The sequence below is a fragment of the Gymnodraco acuticeps genome, unplaced genomic scaffold (assembly GCF_902827175.1).
Source record: "Gymnodraco acuticeps unplaced genomic scaffold, fGymAcu1.1, whole genome shotgun sequence".
NCBI lineage: Eukaryota > Metazoa > Chordata > Actinopteri > Perciformes > Bathydraconidae > Gymnodraco > Gymnodraco acuticeps.
Window position 1 is genome coordinate 1 of NW_022989747.1, and position 13090 is coordinate 13090.

Below are 13090 nucleotides of genomic sequence, written 5' to 3' on the forward strand. Positions count from 1 at the left end.
CTCTCTCTCTTCTCTCTCTCTCTCTCTCTCTCTCTCTCTCTCTCTCTCTCTCTCTCTCTCTCTCTCTCTCTCTCTCATGCAGCTCGCTAAACAGTGGGCAGGGCTTCAGGTGATCATGTAGAGCTGTGTGTCTCCGTCAGACTCAGCAGCTGATCTGATCTCTCATGTCCGGTTATACTTCACTCGAGTTTATGTCCATATCGATCAGATCCAGCTCTCCTGATCGGCCTTTATAGAGAGCACCGATCAAACTATTGAGAGTGAATATCGGCCAATAAGCATCTCTAATTATTACCGGACATTTTGACAGGCAGGTTTTGAATTTACCGGTTTTGAATACATTTTACCAGCTAACGGAAACCCTGGTACAGAGGTATATTATGGCGCATTTCCAATACAGCGCGGAGCGCGGTTTAAGCGTGGCGTGCCCGGCCCGTTTTTGGTTGCGTTTCCACTTGGTGTAGTTCCGGCTAGCGGGTACTTTTGCATCGTTTTCTGGCTCTCCAAAAATCGAGGTTGTTTCCGGGCCAACAACCGGGCTGAGTATGCTAAACTAGCGAGAGAATCGCTGGCAACTACAACAAAATTAACATATTTGACCGTGATATAATTGTAATACATGTTTCAAAATGATGCCGAAGTAACAACATACTGATACCGGTTAGTAAAAACCATGAATTAATGCTTTGACAAGTCTGCAGACAGACGGCAGGCGAACAACCTTTTAAAATGCGTGTTTTCTGAATGGAGTTCGGCTAAGCTAACGCAGTATATGCTCTGACCGTCCACACTCACAACAACGGCCTATACAGACATAAATAAAGCAGCGACTGTATTCGCCATGACACAGGCAGTCTGTGGTTTGTACTTGTTTAACTTTTGTCTTGTTTCTGAACAGATATGAGGAGCTGTGAGCTCTGAGGGCTAACAGCTAATGGCTGATGTTGTTTTTCTGTGGTTCGCATTGAAGATGACGTCACGGCTCCGCCTACACTGCGTTACTATAGTTACTGCCCCAGTTCCTAAACTGTAATGAAAATGCAGCATAAAGTGAGCCTGGCCTAACTATACAGTACTAAGCCGTGCGAGGCCCTGCAGTGGAAATGCGCCATTAGTGTCCCTGCCATATGACTCGGGTGAATTCTCAACAGGTAGAAATTACTGAGGTTAAAGGAGTAGGAGCTCCAGAAGGAGAGCGAGCCCAACTCACATCTCCGGGAGGCCAAGATATTGTACAACTGGGGAGATGAAACATTTTGATTGCAAAGCACTATTGCCAAATATTGTTCTGTAATGATCCACCTGATATTGTGATTCAACACATACTCTGCCACTAAGTGAATCATGCAGATGCAAATACAATTGCCAAAGCAATAACATCAACTCACATTTTTAACATTTCAAACTTTGCAATAAACCCTTTAGCAAAAATACTAAATACAATTTTGATGACCTTTAAATCTTCTGCTTGCACATTTTACCGTTAATGTTACAGTTCATCATCTTGCACTGCATGTATGCCCACAACTTTTTTTAGACCTCCAACATTTCTATAAACCCAGATTCTTGTGCTCACACACAGACTCACACCCTCGTTCCTCCGTCTCAGGCTGAGAAATCCGCGGAGCTGGAGCTGAGAAAAGATTGAGTGTGTGTGTGTGTGTGTGTGTGTGTGTGTGTGTGTGTGTGTGTGTGTGAGGAAGACGTAATATAACGGCTCCGCGGATTGGTCCATTTGGACCAATTGTATAGTATTCGTTTATTAGTCCCCGAGGGGAAAATGGGTTGCAGCACATCACAGAGGCATTTAAAAAGTTAAGACAATACATTGGGTATGGTTATGTCACCATACCCAGGAAGAACAAAATGGAAAATGAAAAATCTCCAACGAGGCGTTCTGGGGCAGCATATGGCGCGCGTTCACACCGGAGTACTTTTCACACAATAGTTCATCAGAACTCAGATATATTTGCGTTCACACCAAAAAGCCCCCTGAACTAAATGAGTTAATGAGAACCATTTTTACCCCCTTTTTAGCCCCTGCTAGAGAGCAGGGACTTTCGTGGGAGAAAAAGGTTCCTATGTCTCATTGGCTGGGCGGATTGCAAACCACGCCCCGTAAAACTCCAAAATAGTGTTGTTTTATTATCCTCGCATTAGCACTATTAGCATTAGCCCAGTGCAGAAACGCAGAGAGACTAATTTATGGCAACACAAAATAAAACATGGGAGCGGTGGAGATGAGGAGGTGTCGGCGTTCTGGCGATTTACTCTGAAGGCTTCAGTAGAAGCTGCAGGGAGTCCCAGCAGCTTCTACTGAAGCCAGTCCCAAACTCCGGGGACTTCTCGCCGGGGACTTTGGGCGGCAGTATACGCCGTGAAGTGGTTTGCGGCCTGCCAGTAAACCCAAAGCAGAAGAAGAAGAAGTGACGTCAGCGGCTCATTTGCCTAATCCACCCCCAGGGACTTTTTCCAGTGTGAACGCGATCTGCTTTAGTTCATCAGAACTAAAAGAGTTCTCATGAACTATTGTGGGAAAAGAACTTGGTGTGAACGTCCCTATAGACAGGTATTTTCTGTGTTAGAGTTGTACTCGCTACAGGGTGTACTTTGAGGGTTTGTGACTCTGCAGACCGTTTACATGCAGAAAAAGCTACATAACACACAAGGGGACGGGTAATAACCGGAAAAGCATGACATGGGACATTTAAATAATTGTTTGCCCCACAGGTCATACAATTCCATTAGGCAAAAGCAAATGTTGCCAACAGAGAACCGGCTGCAATTGTTGCCACAATCCAGCCATCAAATTCAAAACAGGTGGGATATGAATGATCTCTTTCAAAGCAGCACAGTTTCATTCCATACAGTTTCGCATGTAGGCCAGGGTGTGGGAGATTGTCAGAACATAAGCATTCACTCACTCCAGACATTTGCTTCAACATGGCTTGCTTTCAGTAAAACATATTTCATAAAATATGTACACCCAGTCAATGTAACACATTTTAATACACAAACTGACTAGTTTGGGTTTTAAAGAGAGCACTCTGTTTGAGTAGTTCATACAAATCTCTATTATAAATGCTCTTTTAATATGACAATGGAAATAAACACATAGCGACCGCACACCTATCAGCTGAGCACACTGCTTGCCAAACCCTCTGCACCCTGTAACAGGAAGTTGTGCAAATGTTTTGTTGGAGCTTTTGCCTGTAATAAAGCTCCAATCATCAAGCCCTATCACACATGCAGAATTTGAACAACATCATGGTCTTAAAGAAATGCAAATCAAGTATTAGATACAATATGTTTTGTGTTGACTCATCTTAATATTTTACATTAAGTTGGTACTCCACTTGTATTTCACATCTGCCTCAAAAAAAATTCCCAACATAGGCGAAAGTATGTTTTCAGCATTCCACTACGTTTCCATTTCAATAGTTACAAAATAACACCAACAATGGCCTTCTACTCTGGACGTCTTCCTTTAATGTTTTGCCGACTAAAGCGGGAGGAGAGGCAGAGGGGAGAGAAATTATAAATGATGTGAATAGAGCAGGGCAGCCATGAAAAAAGCACCTCACCTTCAAATTACAGAGTGTGTGCCATGAACACATCGGAGCCTACAGCTTCTCAATAACTGACACAACAGAACATCATAGAGGACTTCATATATCTACAAACTTATGGGAATTTCCACTTGAATCAGGATTGTTATGCTTGTACCAAAGGTCAACAGCCACTGCTGACTTCATATATTCAATACCTCATGGAAGACCTTTGAGCCTTTAACAGCAGGGTGTAATGAACTTTACATAAACGGCAAATAACCTGGACACAAATGATCACTGTCATGCAACTATTCAACAGCAACACAGTGGAGGAAACACTACACAGTGCAAACTGTGGAGCGACAAACACCAGCTGTCAAAAGTATGTAGTTAGTGCCAGGGTATAGACTCCTCAAAACCAAGTAGGAGTACATTTAGTCTCAGAAGTGATTTCACACTCACTTTAAACAAACACAATCAACTGAGACTTGCAGCAGATCTTGATTTGTTCACCCTCAACCCAAAGACACTCCTAAGTGATGTGACTGAGTTTGTATAGCATGGCGGTGTTAAAGAATGTCAACTGTGGTTTAGCACAAACTGTGTAGGGGGGGTGGGGGCTTCAGTTCAGCAGTTCCACATATCACCTGGAGGTCTCCAATCAGCAGGTCACTGGGAAATGGCTTCATTACTACCTACTCCATCAGCTGATAGTGACGTTATTCAAAAACCTACATGTTCCAACAACAAACAGGGCACTTTAGGTTCAAGCCAGGCCTAAAAGGTCATGTAAGTGAATCCCCCTGGAAGCAAGGGGCTATCAGTGATATGCAATTTACTGTCGATTGCGGAGCGGTTGATATAACAGAAGAGAGCACTGTAATGAAACTGACATTACCATAGACTGCATATGCATCACAATAATCTAAGCTCATGGATCATGCATCTATTCAAACTAAGTGACAACAAAATACTCAAAAATATGTTTCTGTGAAATACAGGCATATTGTGGAGAATATTTCAGTATATACCATGTATTCAACAGGTTGGCTTACTGTATTCAAATTAAACTGTGATGACCAAAAGGGTCAGAAAGTGCAAAGGCTGTGTGAACAATTCAAAAGTCAACCCTCTAAAACTAAAAGAGCTGGCCCTTATAAAGATCAGCTCAATCCAAAAGTAACCTTACTCTGGAAGAGGATAATAATGCTGTGGTGGTTGTTGTGACCCTGCTCATTTTTTATTTACTATTATGCTCTTGATTAAGCTGTACAAGTTCACAACCCCATGGCCATTCCTGAAATTAGTACAATCTCAACAGGCAGTGGAACTGCCACACACATCAAATAATATATAACTGCTAATATACTACTGAGCTCAAAGTGATTCAAGTAATACAATCATGTATGTGTGCTTCCTTTATCTCGCCAACCCTATCAACCTAATACTTCACACTTGGCATGTGTGTTAGTGAGGAGCCAGCCAGTGATGTGTGTAAATGTATTTGGATCAGTGGTTCTGTGGAAAACTGAGAAAACCTGGTCCACTTTGGTTAATGCTAAGCTGTAAACATTCAAATAGAACCACATTACAATTAACACAAGAGCAAGACCCCATCTCCAAACAGCCACTGCAGGACGACGGTATGTTTTCTTTCACAAAAGATTGCTTGTTGTGCTTTTCTTGGAATATTTGATCGAATGAAGATGTTTGAGTGCGTGGTTAACATAGTAGACCTTCATCTGTACCGTTACGGTGCCTGGAAAGGCCAGTAACCATCTCTACGTGTGTCGGTCAGTCTAAACCCACTTTTTCAAAAGCCTTCAATATACCTGAGGAAAACATTTCATGGGGCTTTTCCTTGACTTTATTGAGGCCAGAACTTTTTAATGAGTGCCTTTGCAACGATACTGAATCGACTGGTTAGGACAAGTGGTCGTCCAGCACCGGAAGGTCGGTGCTTTAATCCCCTGCTTCTGCAGTCAACATGTTGCGGTGTCCTTGGGCGAGACACTGAACCCTAAATATCTCCCAATGAAGCAAATGCCTGTGAATGTGAGCTCCTGGTTAGGTGCACCTTGTATGGCAGCCTCTGCCTCGGTGTGAATAGTGAATGCTGACTGAAGTGCTTTATAAATGCAGTCCATGTACCATTATGTGTAGTATGTAGTGTTGTCACCGTAAATGTGTGCACTAGTATTACTTAAATGTGACACTGTACTATGTGACACTGCACTAGTATTAAATGTGAGTCTTTCTGTGTAATCTAAATAGCAAATTGAACTATTTGGATTACTTGGGTATGGACAATGCCCAGGATAATAATGTGTCTGTCAGGAAAAAGTGGTATATATATATATTATTTGTTTTGTTGTTGTTGTTAGAAGTTACATTGTTTTAGCATTACGAAGAATCCAAGCGGCTAACATTGAACCAGTGTAATTTGCAAACTGCCTGTCAGTCTGTGAATCGGATGTAAAAAAAGGTGAATCAGCTGTGCAGTTACACTCTATGGTACGGTTAGCGTTAGGTTACATGTATGTGCAGGCCTTACTGCCAAAACACACCATTAGGGTTCTGATGTTCAGTTCAAATACATACTCAGAGCAATTGTAATACAACGGTAAAAGCTGTATTAATAAAGAATAAACGGCATACTTACAATCCAAATGTTTCTTCTTCGGCCCCATGACTTCATGTGTGGTCGCCTTGCACACAGTCTTGGATATGGCGGAGCCGGTGACACTGTGCTGGGCGGCGGTGATCCGGTCTGTGATGCTCTGTCCAGACATCCTACTGCAGGTAAACCGGCACCCGTACACAAACGGTTCCTAACCCAGCGGGACAGGGTGGCTTTGTTAACGGTGTGGGTCTCCAAAGGCTCTAAGCCGCCTGACAACACTGAGACAGACACAGAGACAGACACAGAGCAGAGAATGAGACGAAGGCAGGCAGATGCCGCTGGTAGGCTAGCGAGTTAGCTAACTAACGGGAGACAGACGACTTCAGTTTCAGACGGACTGGACCGGCAGAACGGTGAAATACCAACCCGGTCTTAGAATCGCTCCCTCACGTCTGCTGGCTCCTCTTCCCGTACAAGTCTTCCTCACATACCGTTACGTTAGGTAGACAGAATACAAATAGATGTTACTTCCGGACTTAGTTTTCCATAATAAAAGCTCCATTGTGAAAAATGTAAGAAAAGAGATGACAAACTTTAAAAATTCTTAAATGTTATTCTTTATGTTCTATATCTTAATGAAAACAACAATCATTTTTATTCATAAAATAGTATGTTTATTTGTATATAATATAAAGTACACACTTTGTGATGTTGGTGGTCTGCTACAAATGCAGTCCCCAACGACGCTTCCCTACAATCAGGCTCGGTACAAGGCCTAATGTGTGGTAAAGGCAAACAGACGGTGTAAACGGGTCATCATTTTATGCAAAACTTCGGGAATACGGTTAGGTCGATGCCTTATTTTGGAGTCCACTTGTATAACTTCCTGTCATGTCATCATGTGTCCAGCTTGATTGAGCTCTCGTTCTCGCTGACTTGGTTCCCACGCTGAACTCCGGCCAGTATGTTACACCCCCCTGCTGGGGTTTCAATCGTCGTTTAAATGGACTTGGGGTTTTAAAGCAAAAAATTGCGGGTTTATTTCCTGGTCATTCCTAACCTCTCAATTACGTTAAAAATAAACGCTACAAGTGCATCTAAACTGTTACCAAGTGTTACCTGGGTTCCAACAGTATATTAAGGATCACACCAGAAAAGACAATATCCTGGAGAAATGCTTCGTAAATGTTAAAGGAGCCTATGTGACTAAATGTAGACCACCAATTCTGAACTCTGATCATAATGTTGTGAATATGATACCAGTGTATAAGACCAAACTGAAGAGAAGTAAACCGGAAAAGAAAGTAATAAGGACATGGACAAATGAAAGTAGGGAACAGTTGAAAGCCTGTTTGGATTGGACAGATTGGGACATTTTTCAGGAAGGTTCACTGGATGAAATAACTACTGTTACCAATGACTATATTAACTTCTGTGTAGAACTAGTTGTTCCCACTAAAGAAATACAAATCTATCCAAATAATAAATCTTATGTGACTAAGGACATTAAAACCGTTATAAATACCAAGAAAATAGCTTTCAAAAACAAAGACTATGGAGCACTTAAACAGACAGAGAAAGAACTGAAAGTCAAATTGAGGGAATCAAAACTGGCACACAGAGAGCTTTTGGAAAATGCTTTTAAAGCCAAAAACCCCAAAAAGGTGTGGGACACCATGAAAACCATGACAGGAATGTCACCCTCATCTAAAACTATTGTGACGGACAATGAATGTTGTTTTGCTAATGAACTAAACACGCTCTTTACCCATTTTGAGTCACTGGATATTTCTGCAAAGTGCACTGAAATGCTCGGAACCATAATACCTGCTTCCTCTGATAAAATTACCATCAGTGTCGAAGAGGTCAGAAAAACATTTCAGTGCACCAACACCAAGAAAGCAGCTGGGCCAGATGGGTGCAGCGGTTTTCTGCTGAAAAACGTTGCTACTGAGCTGGCTCCAGTGAGGCCACGCATCTTTCAGGCTTCCATTGACACGCACACCATCCCTCTGCCATGGAAAACTTCACACATCAAACCGCTGCCCAAAAGAACATAAGGACTACAGACCAATAGCCCTCACATCAGTGATTATGAAATCACTAGAAAGAATTCTGCTCCGATTTCTTATCAGTACAACACAAGACAAACTGGATCCTACCAATTTGCCTATAAGCAAGGGTGTGGTACGGAAGATGCTGTGGCCACTCTGGTTCACATCACTAAACATTTAGATAAACGTAACACGAGCAAGAGCCCTCTTCCTAGACTTCTCATCAGCATTCAACACAATACAAGCAGACATCTTGGTGTCAAAAATGGCCAAAATGGAAGTAAATCCATACCTGATTTACTGGTATGCCGCTTTCCTCACTAGTAGAGAGCAACTTGTGAAGGTTAACAAAACCCTGTCATCTGCCATCACAGCCAATGTAGGCCCCCCAGGGCTGCGTGAGTTCAGCTGTGCTCTTTACTCTCTACACCAGGGGTATTCAACTAAAATTCAACAAGGTCCAGTTAGAGAAAATGTCCCCATGCAAAGGTCCAGAACATCAAAATGTCTAACTTGCTTTATGAATTAGTGTGATATTGAAGTAGCCTGTAGCTTTATCAACGTCTGCATGTAATCAACAACTGACTGCCAATCAAATAAAGAAAGTACAATTCAAAAACAACTATTTATTGTCAATTAACATTGAACTATACAGATATACAGTAAATACTGTGGATATGTGTAATGTTCCTCTCGGGCTGCATTTAATAAATAAAATAGAGAAAATAAATAAAATAGCTTTTGAAAATATGTGCATCTTAAAAGTGCTTAATTTTAGATAAATAAATAAAGTGTAGCAGCAGCTTGAGTTTCCCTTTTTCTTTGTTAACCGTTTCACATCATGACTTAACAGTTTCAGCCGATTCTAGAACAAGTCTTTATACATCATAACAATTGAACAGTTTTAAAGTTTCTCTTTCTGTCCCTCTTATATTGCAGTCCATCACTCACTTTGTTTTATTCAGTGAGAGAATTGAGCTGGAGCTTATCCTGCCAGGAGTTTGTAAATCTGGGCTGAAATGGTGTCAGGGCCATTCTCATACACACATGCAGCTCATTGGTTAGCCTCGGTTAGCCTGCCCTGGAACGATATTTAGTTTTCATTTTGATCCTGGTGGACTGATCATATTGGGCTCTGGGACTGCTTATTTTCTGTGATCTCAGTTCTGACTTGAGAGGGAATGTTTGGTCAAACACTTTGTGTTCTGTCTCATAGTGGCGTTGTGGCACTTTTAATGAGCGCCACGGTCTCTGAACAAATGAGACACACTGGTTCTGTGCTCCCAGTGGCAGGATGAACATGAATGAGTCCACTCAGGGTTAAAAGCTCTGTTCTCACTGTCCACTTTCCTCTTCTTGGAGAGCGCCATGTGTAATTATTAGGGCTGTCAGTCGATTAAAATAGTTAATCGCGATTAATGGCAAAGTAATCGCACATTTTTTATCTGTTCTAAATACCTGTACCTTAGAGGAATATTTTTCAAGTTTGGACAAATATGCTTTATGCTAATGTTTATTATCATTTGAACAATGACAAATATTCTCATGAATATTAAACACAACAACCTCTGAACATTACAAATATTCACCTCAATTCAACCTGGAACCTCTCTCATACAATAATACAATACAAATTGTGTGTGTGTGTGTGTGTGTGTGTGTGTGTGTGTGTGTGTGTGTGTGTGTGTGTGTGTGTGTGTGTGTGTGTGTGTGTGTGTGTGTGTGTGTGTGTGTGTGTGTGTGTGTGTGTGTGTGTGTGTGTGTGTGTGTGTGTGTGTGTGTGTGTGTGTGTGTGCTAACAACAACAATGCACGTAAGGTCCCTCTCTCGCTCGCTCGGGCCACACATACACACACCCTCCCGGTCCTCCCAACAGCCAGTCGGTGCCTGCCGGTGAGCGTGGAAGTGTGGTCTGCCACAAGCGGGCGACAGGAGCGGGGCTGTCAGCATCAGCTTGTAGATGGTATTTTAAACTCGATGCGCTCTGAAACTACGGGGCGGCCGAGGAAAAAAAATACACATGCGTTAATCGCGTTAAAATAATTAGTGGCGTTAATTTTTTTTTGCGTTAACGCGTTATTAACGCGTTAACTTGACAGCCCTAGTAATTATGTGTCTCTTCCTGTCTGCCGCTTACACGCCTGTTCACACTCCTCTCCGCTTTTCTCCCTGTATCGCTAATTATTCTCTTCACTCACTTTCCTCTCCGCTTCTCTCTGCCGCGCTTTCATCTCTTCTTCTGTGTTTCTTTCCCTGTATCGCTCACTCGTTTCTTCTTCTGTGTTTCTCTCCCTGTATCGCTCACTCGTCTCTTTCGCCCCCTGTTGGCGGCGTTTAAAATAGAATCAGCCCGTCAACATTCATTGATATCCCCTATTAATGCATTGATTAATTATAGGTCCGGGTCCGTATAGGTCGGCGTCTGGGTCCGGATCCGGACCGCGGCCCGCCTGTTGCCGACCCCTGCTCTACACTGATGATTGTCGTACCAACACACCAAATCAAGTCATCATGATGTACTCTGATGATACTGCAATAATATATCTGCTCAGTAACACAGACGACCCTGAGCTGCACCAACAGGCTGTACATCAGGTGGTCGAGTGGACTGATAGCAATGCTCTTGAGATCAACACCAAGAAAATCGTTTTTGGCTCACCATCTGACTCCCATAAAGTCCCCATTGTCATCCATACAGATGAAATCAAGCAGGGAGTTTCATACAAATACTTGGGTGTAATGATTGACCATCTGCTGTCATGGAAGGATCATTGAATATCTGTGCAAAAGGACAAAACAAAGAATGTATTTTCTCCGCCGTCTTAGGTCTTTTGGGGCGAGCAGAGAAATTCTTCTGTTGTTCTTTACATCTGTGATCTTGTCTATTCTGCAGTACTGCAATACTACCTGGTACAAATGTTTGTCAGCAGCTTTAAAATCAAAACTGCTCCACCTGTTAAAAATCTGCTCAAAGATTGTTGGTCCACCCTGTCAGAGACTCTATGACTCAGCCTATCATAACAACCTAGTGAGGCTGTCCAACCACATCATCTCTGACCCAAACCATGTTCTGAACAGTGAATATGAACTGCTACCATCTGATCGGAGATACAGGGTCCCACGATTCAATAAAGTCAGACTGAAGCACTCCTTTGTGCATCAGTCAATCCTCTCAGTAAACACAGAGCTGATCCCAGATCAAATGCACGCTGAAGGCTCTTTGAGCATGTTTTCTCTCACTGATTGTGCTGTTATGTTAAATGTTTGTTGTTTGTGTTTCATGTATTGTGTCTGGATACTTGTCTGTTGATGTTGGACCCATGCTGTGACGCAAGTCACATTTCAGACTTGATCTGACAAATAAAGTAATATCGTATCGTAAAGACAGGCTCCTGCCCTACAGGCTGATCACGCAGACTGCGTGGGGCCTCACCTCGCGGAGGGGGCCTCATCTTGCGGAGGGTGCTTCATTTTGCGGAGGGAGCCCAAGCCCCCAGGAAGTGCGCCGGACTCTGAGGAAAATATTCGTTGTGTCCAAACAGCGGTGCTGCAACTTCCGTATCAGTCCGTGATGTCCCTGGGCCCAGTGAGACTTTTTCCCATTGACTAACATTGGGAAAGAGTGGTCTGTAAATTGTTGGATACTTTTTTTTTAACCAAATAAACTACCCAGTATGAACATTTGTATAGCCCTTATTAAAAACAGTAGGTCCTCAAGTTGTAAAATGTGCTAATAACGTTATTCTGAGAGTTATTTTCCTCGGCATTATGAACGCGCATCTGAGTGGGAGCTCGGGGGGCTCCACTAGCACACCCCCTGCCCCCCGTTGACGCTCGCAACACAGAGGGCCTCATCATATAACTTTGCTTGGGGCCACAAGTTGGCCTGGGGCGGCCCTGCTCCTGCGCTTGATAGATTCCTATCTCCAGTATCTGATGTGTAGTCCAGATTCAGCCCATTTGGTCAGGGTAGGACTAGTCTATTTGTGTTTGTTTGGGGAACTCTTGATTAAAACCAAACTTCACTTCAGTAGAGTCAGTCGTTTCTTCCAACACTATTGTGGATAGCTTCCATACATGACTTTGTGAGGGAGTTCTGTCGCAGAGCAGGCTCACTAGGATCCTGTTTCATATGGCAGGTGGTACAGAGTTATTTTAGTCTAATGGAAATGAAAAAAATGAGTGACTACAAACAGTGGCGTGCACAGACATGTATAGGGGCAGGTGCTCAAGAGAAAAAAAAAGGGCACCTTCTGAGTCGTCGTGGCGGTCGCGCCGAAATTGTGCGCTCCGAAATTGTGCGCAAAAATGTGCCGGATAATGGCGGATTTTGTTAGTTTATTTTCGGTTTTTGGTTACTTTATTTCGGTTTTAGGGTTAGGGTTAGGTTAGGGTTATGTTATTTAATTCTTATTTTTGCCTGATTTTACTGATTTATTATCAAAAAATTAATTATTTTAACATTTATTTTTATTATTCTAAATGACTTAGGGGGGTCCAATCTGAAGCTAGGGGGGGACGAAATCCCCCCCCCCGGGATTGACGCCCCTGGTGGAACCGCCGGCTGCCTTTAGTAGTGTGAGATTTATTAAAGGCACATCTTGTATGTCGTAATTGCATATATATTTATTTCAATAACCATGCTGTCTGATGCAGATGCCTATCTAAAAAAATAAAAATAGTAGGCTTACTAGCTTCTACACGCTAAAGCAACTGTAGTCAGGGATGCAAACTCATCAGGTATGAAAAAGGTGACAAGGATCCAACCCCACGGAATATCGGCTTTAAAATTAGGAATAACAGAGGATTTTAGCAGTCAGAACAACTAAAGCAGCAGGTAATAATAACAGAAACGCCAAAGA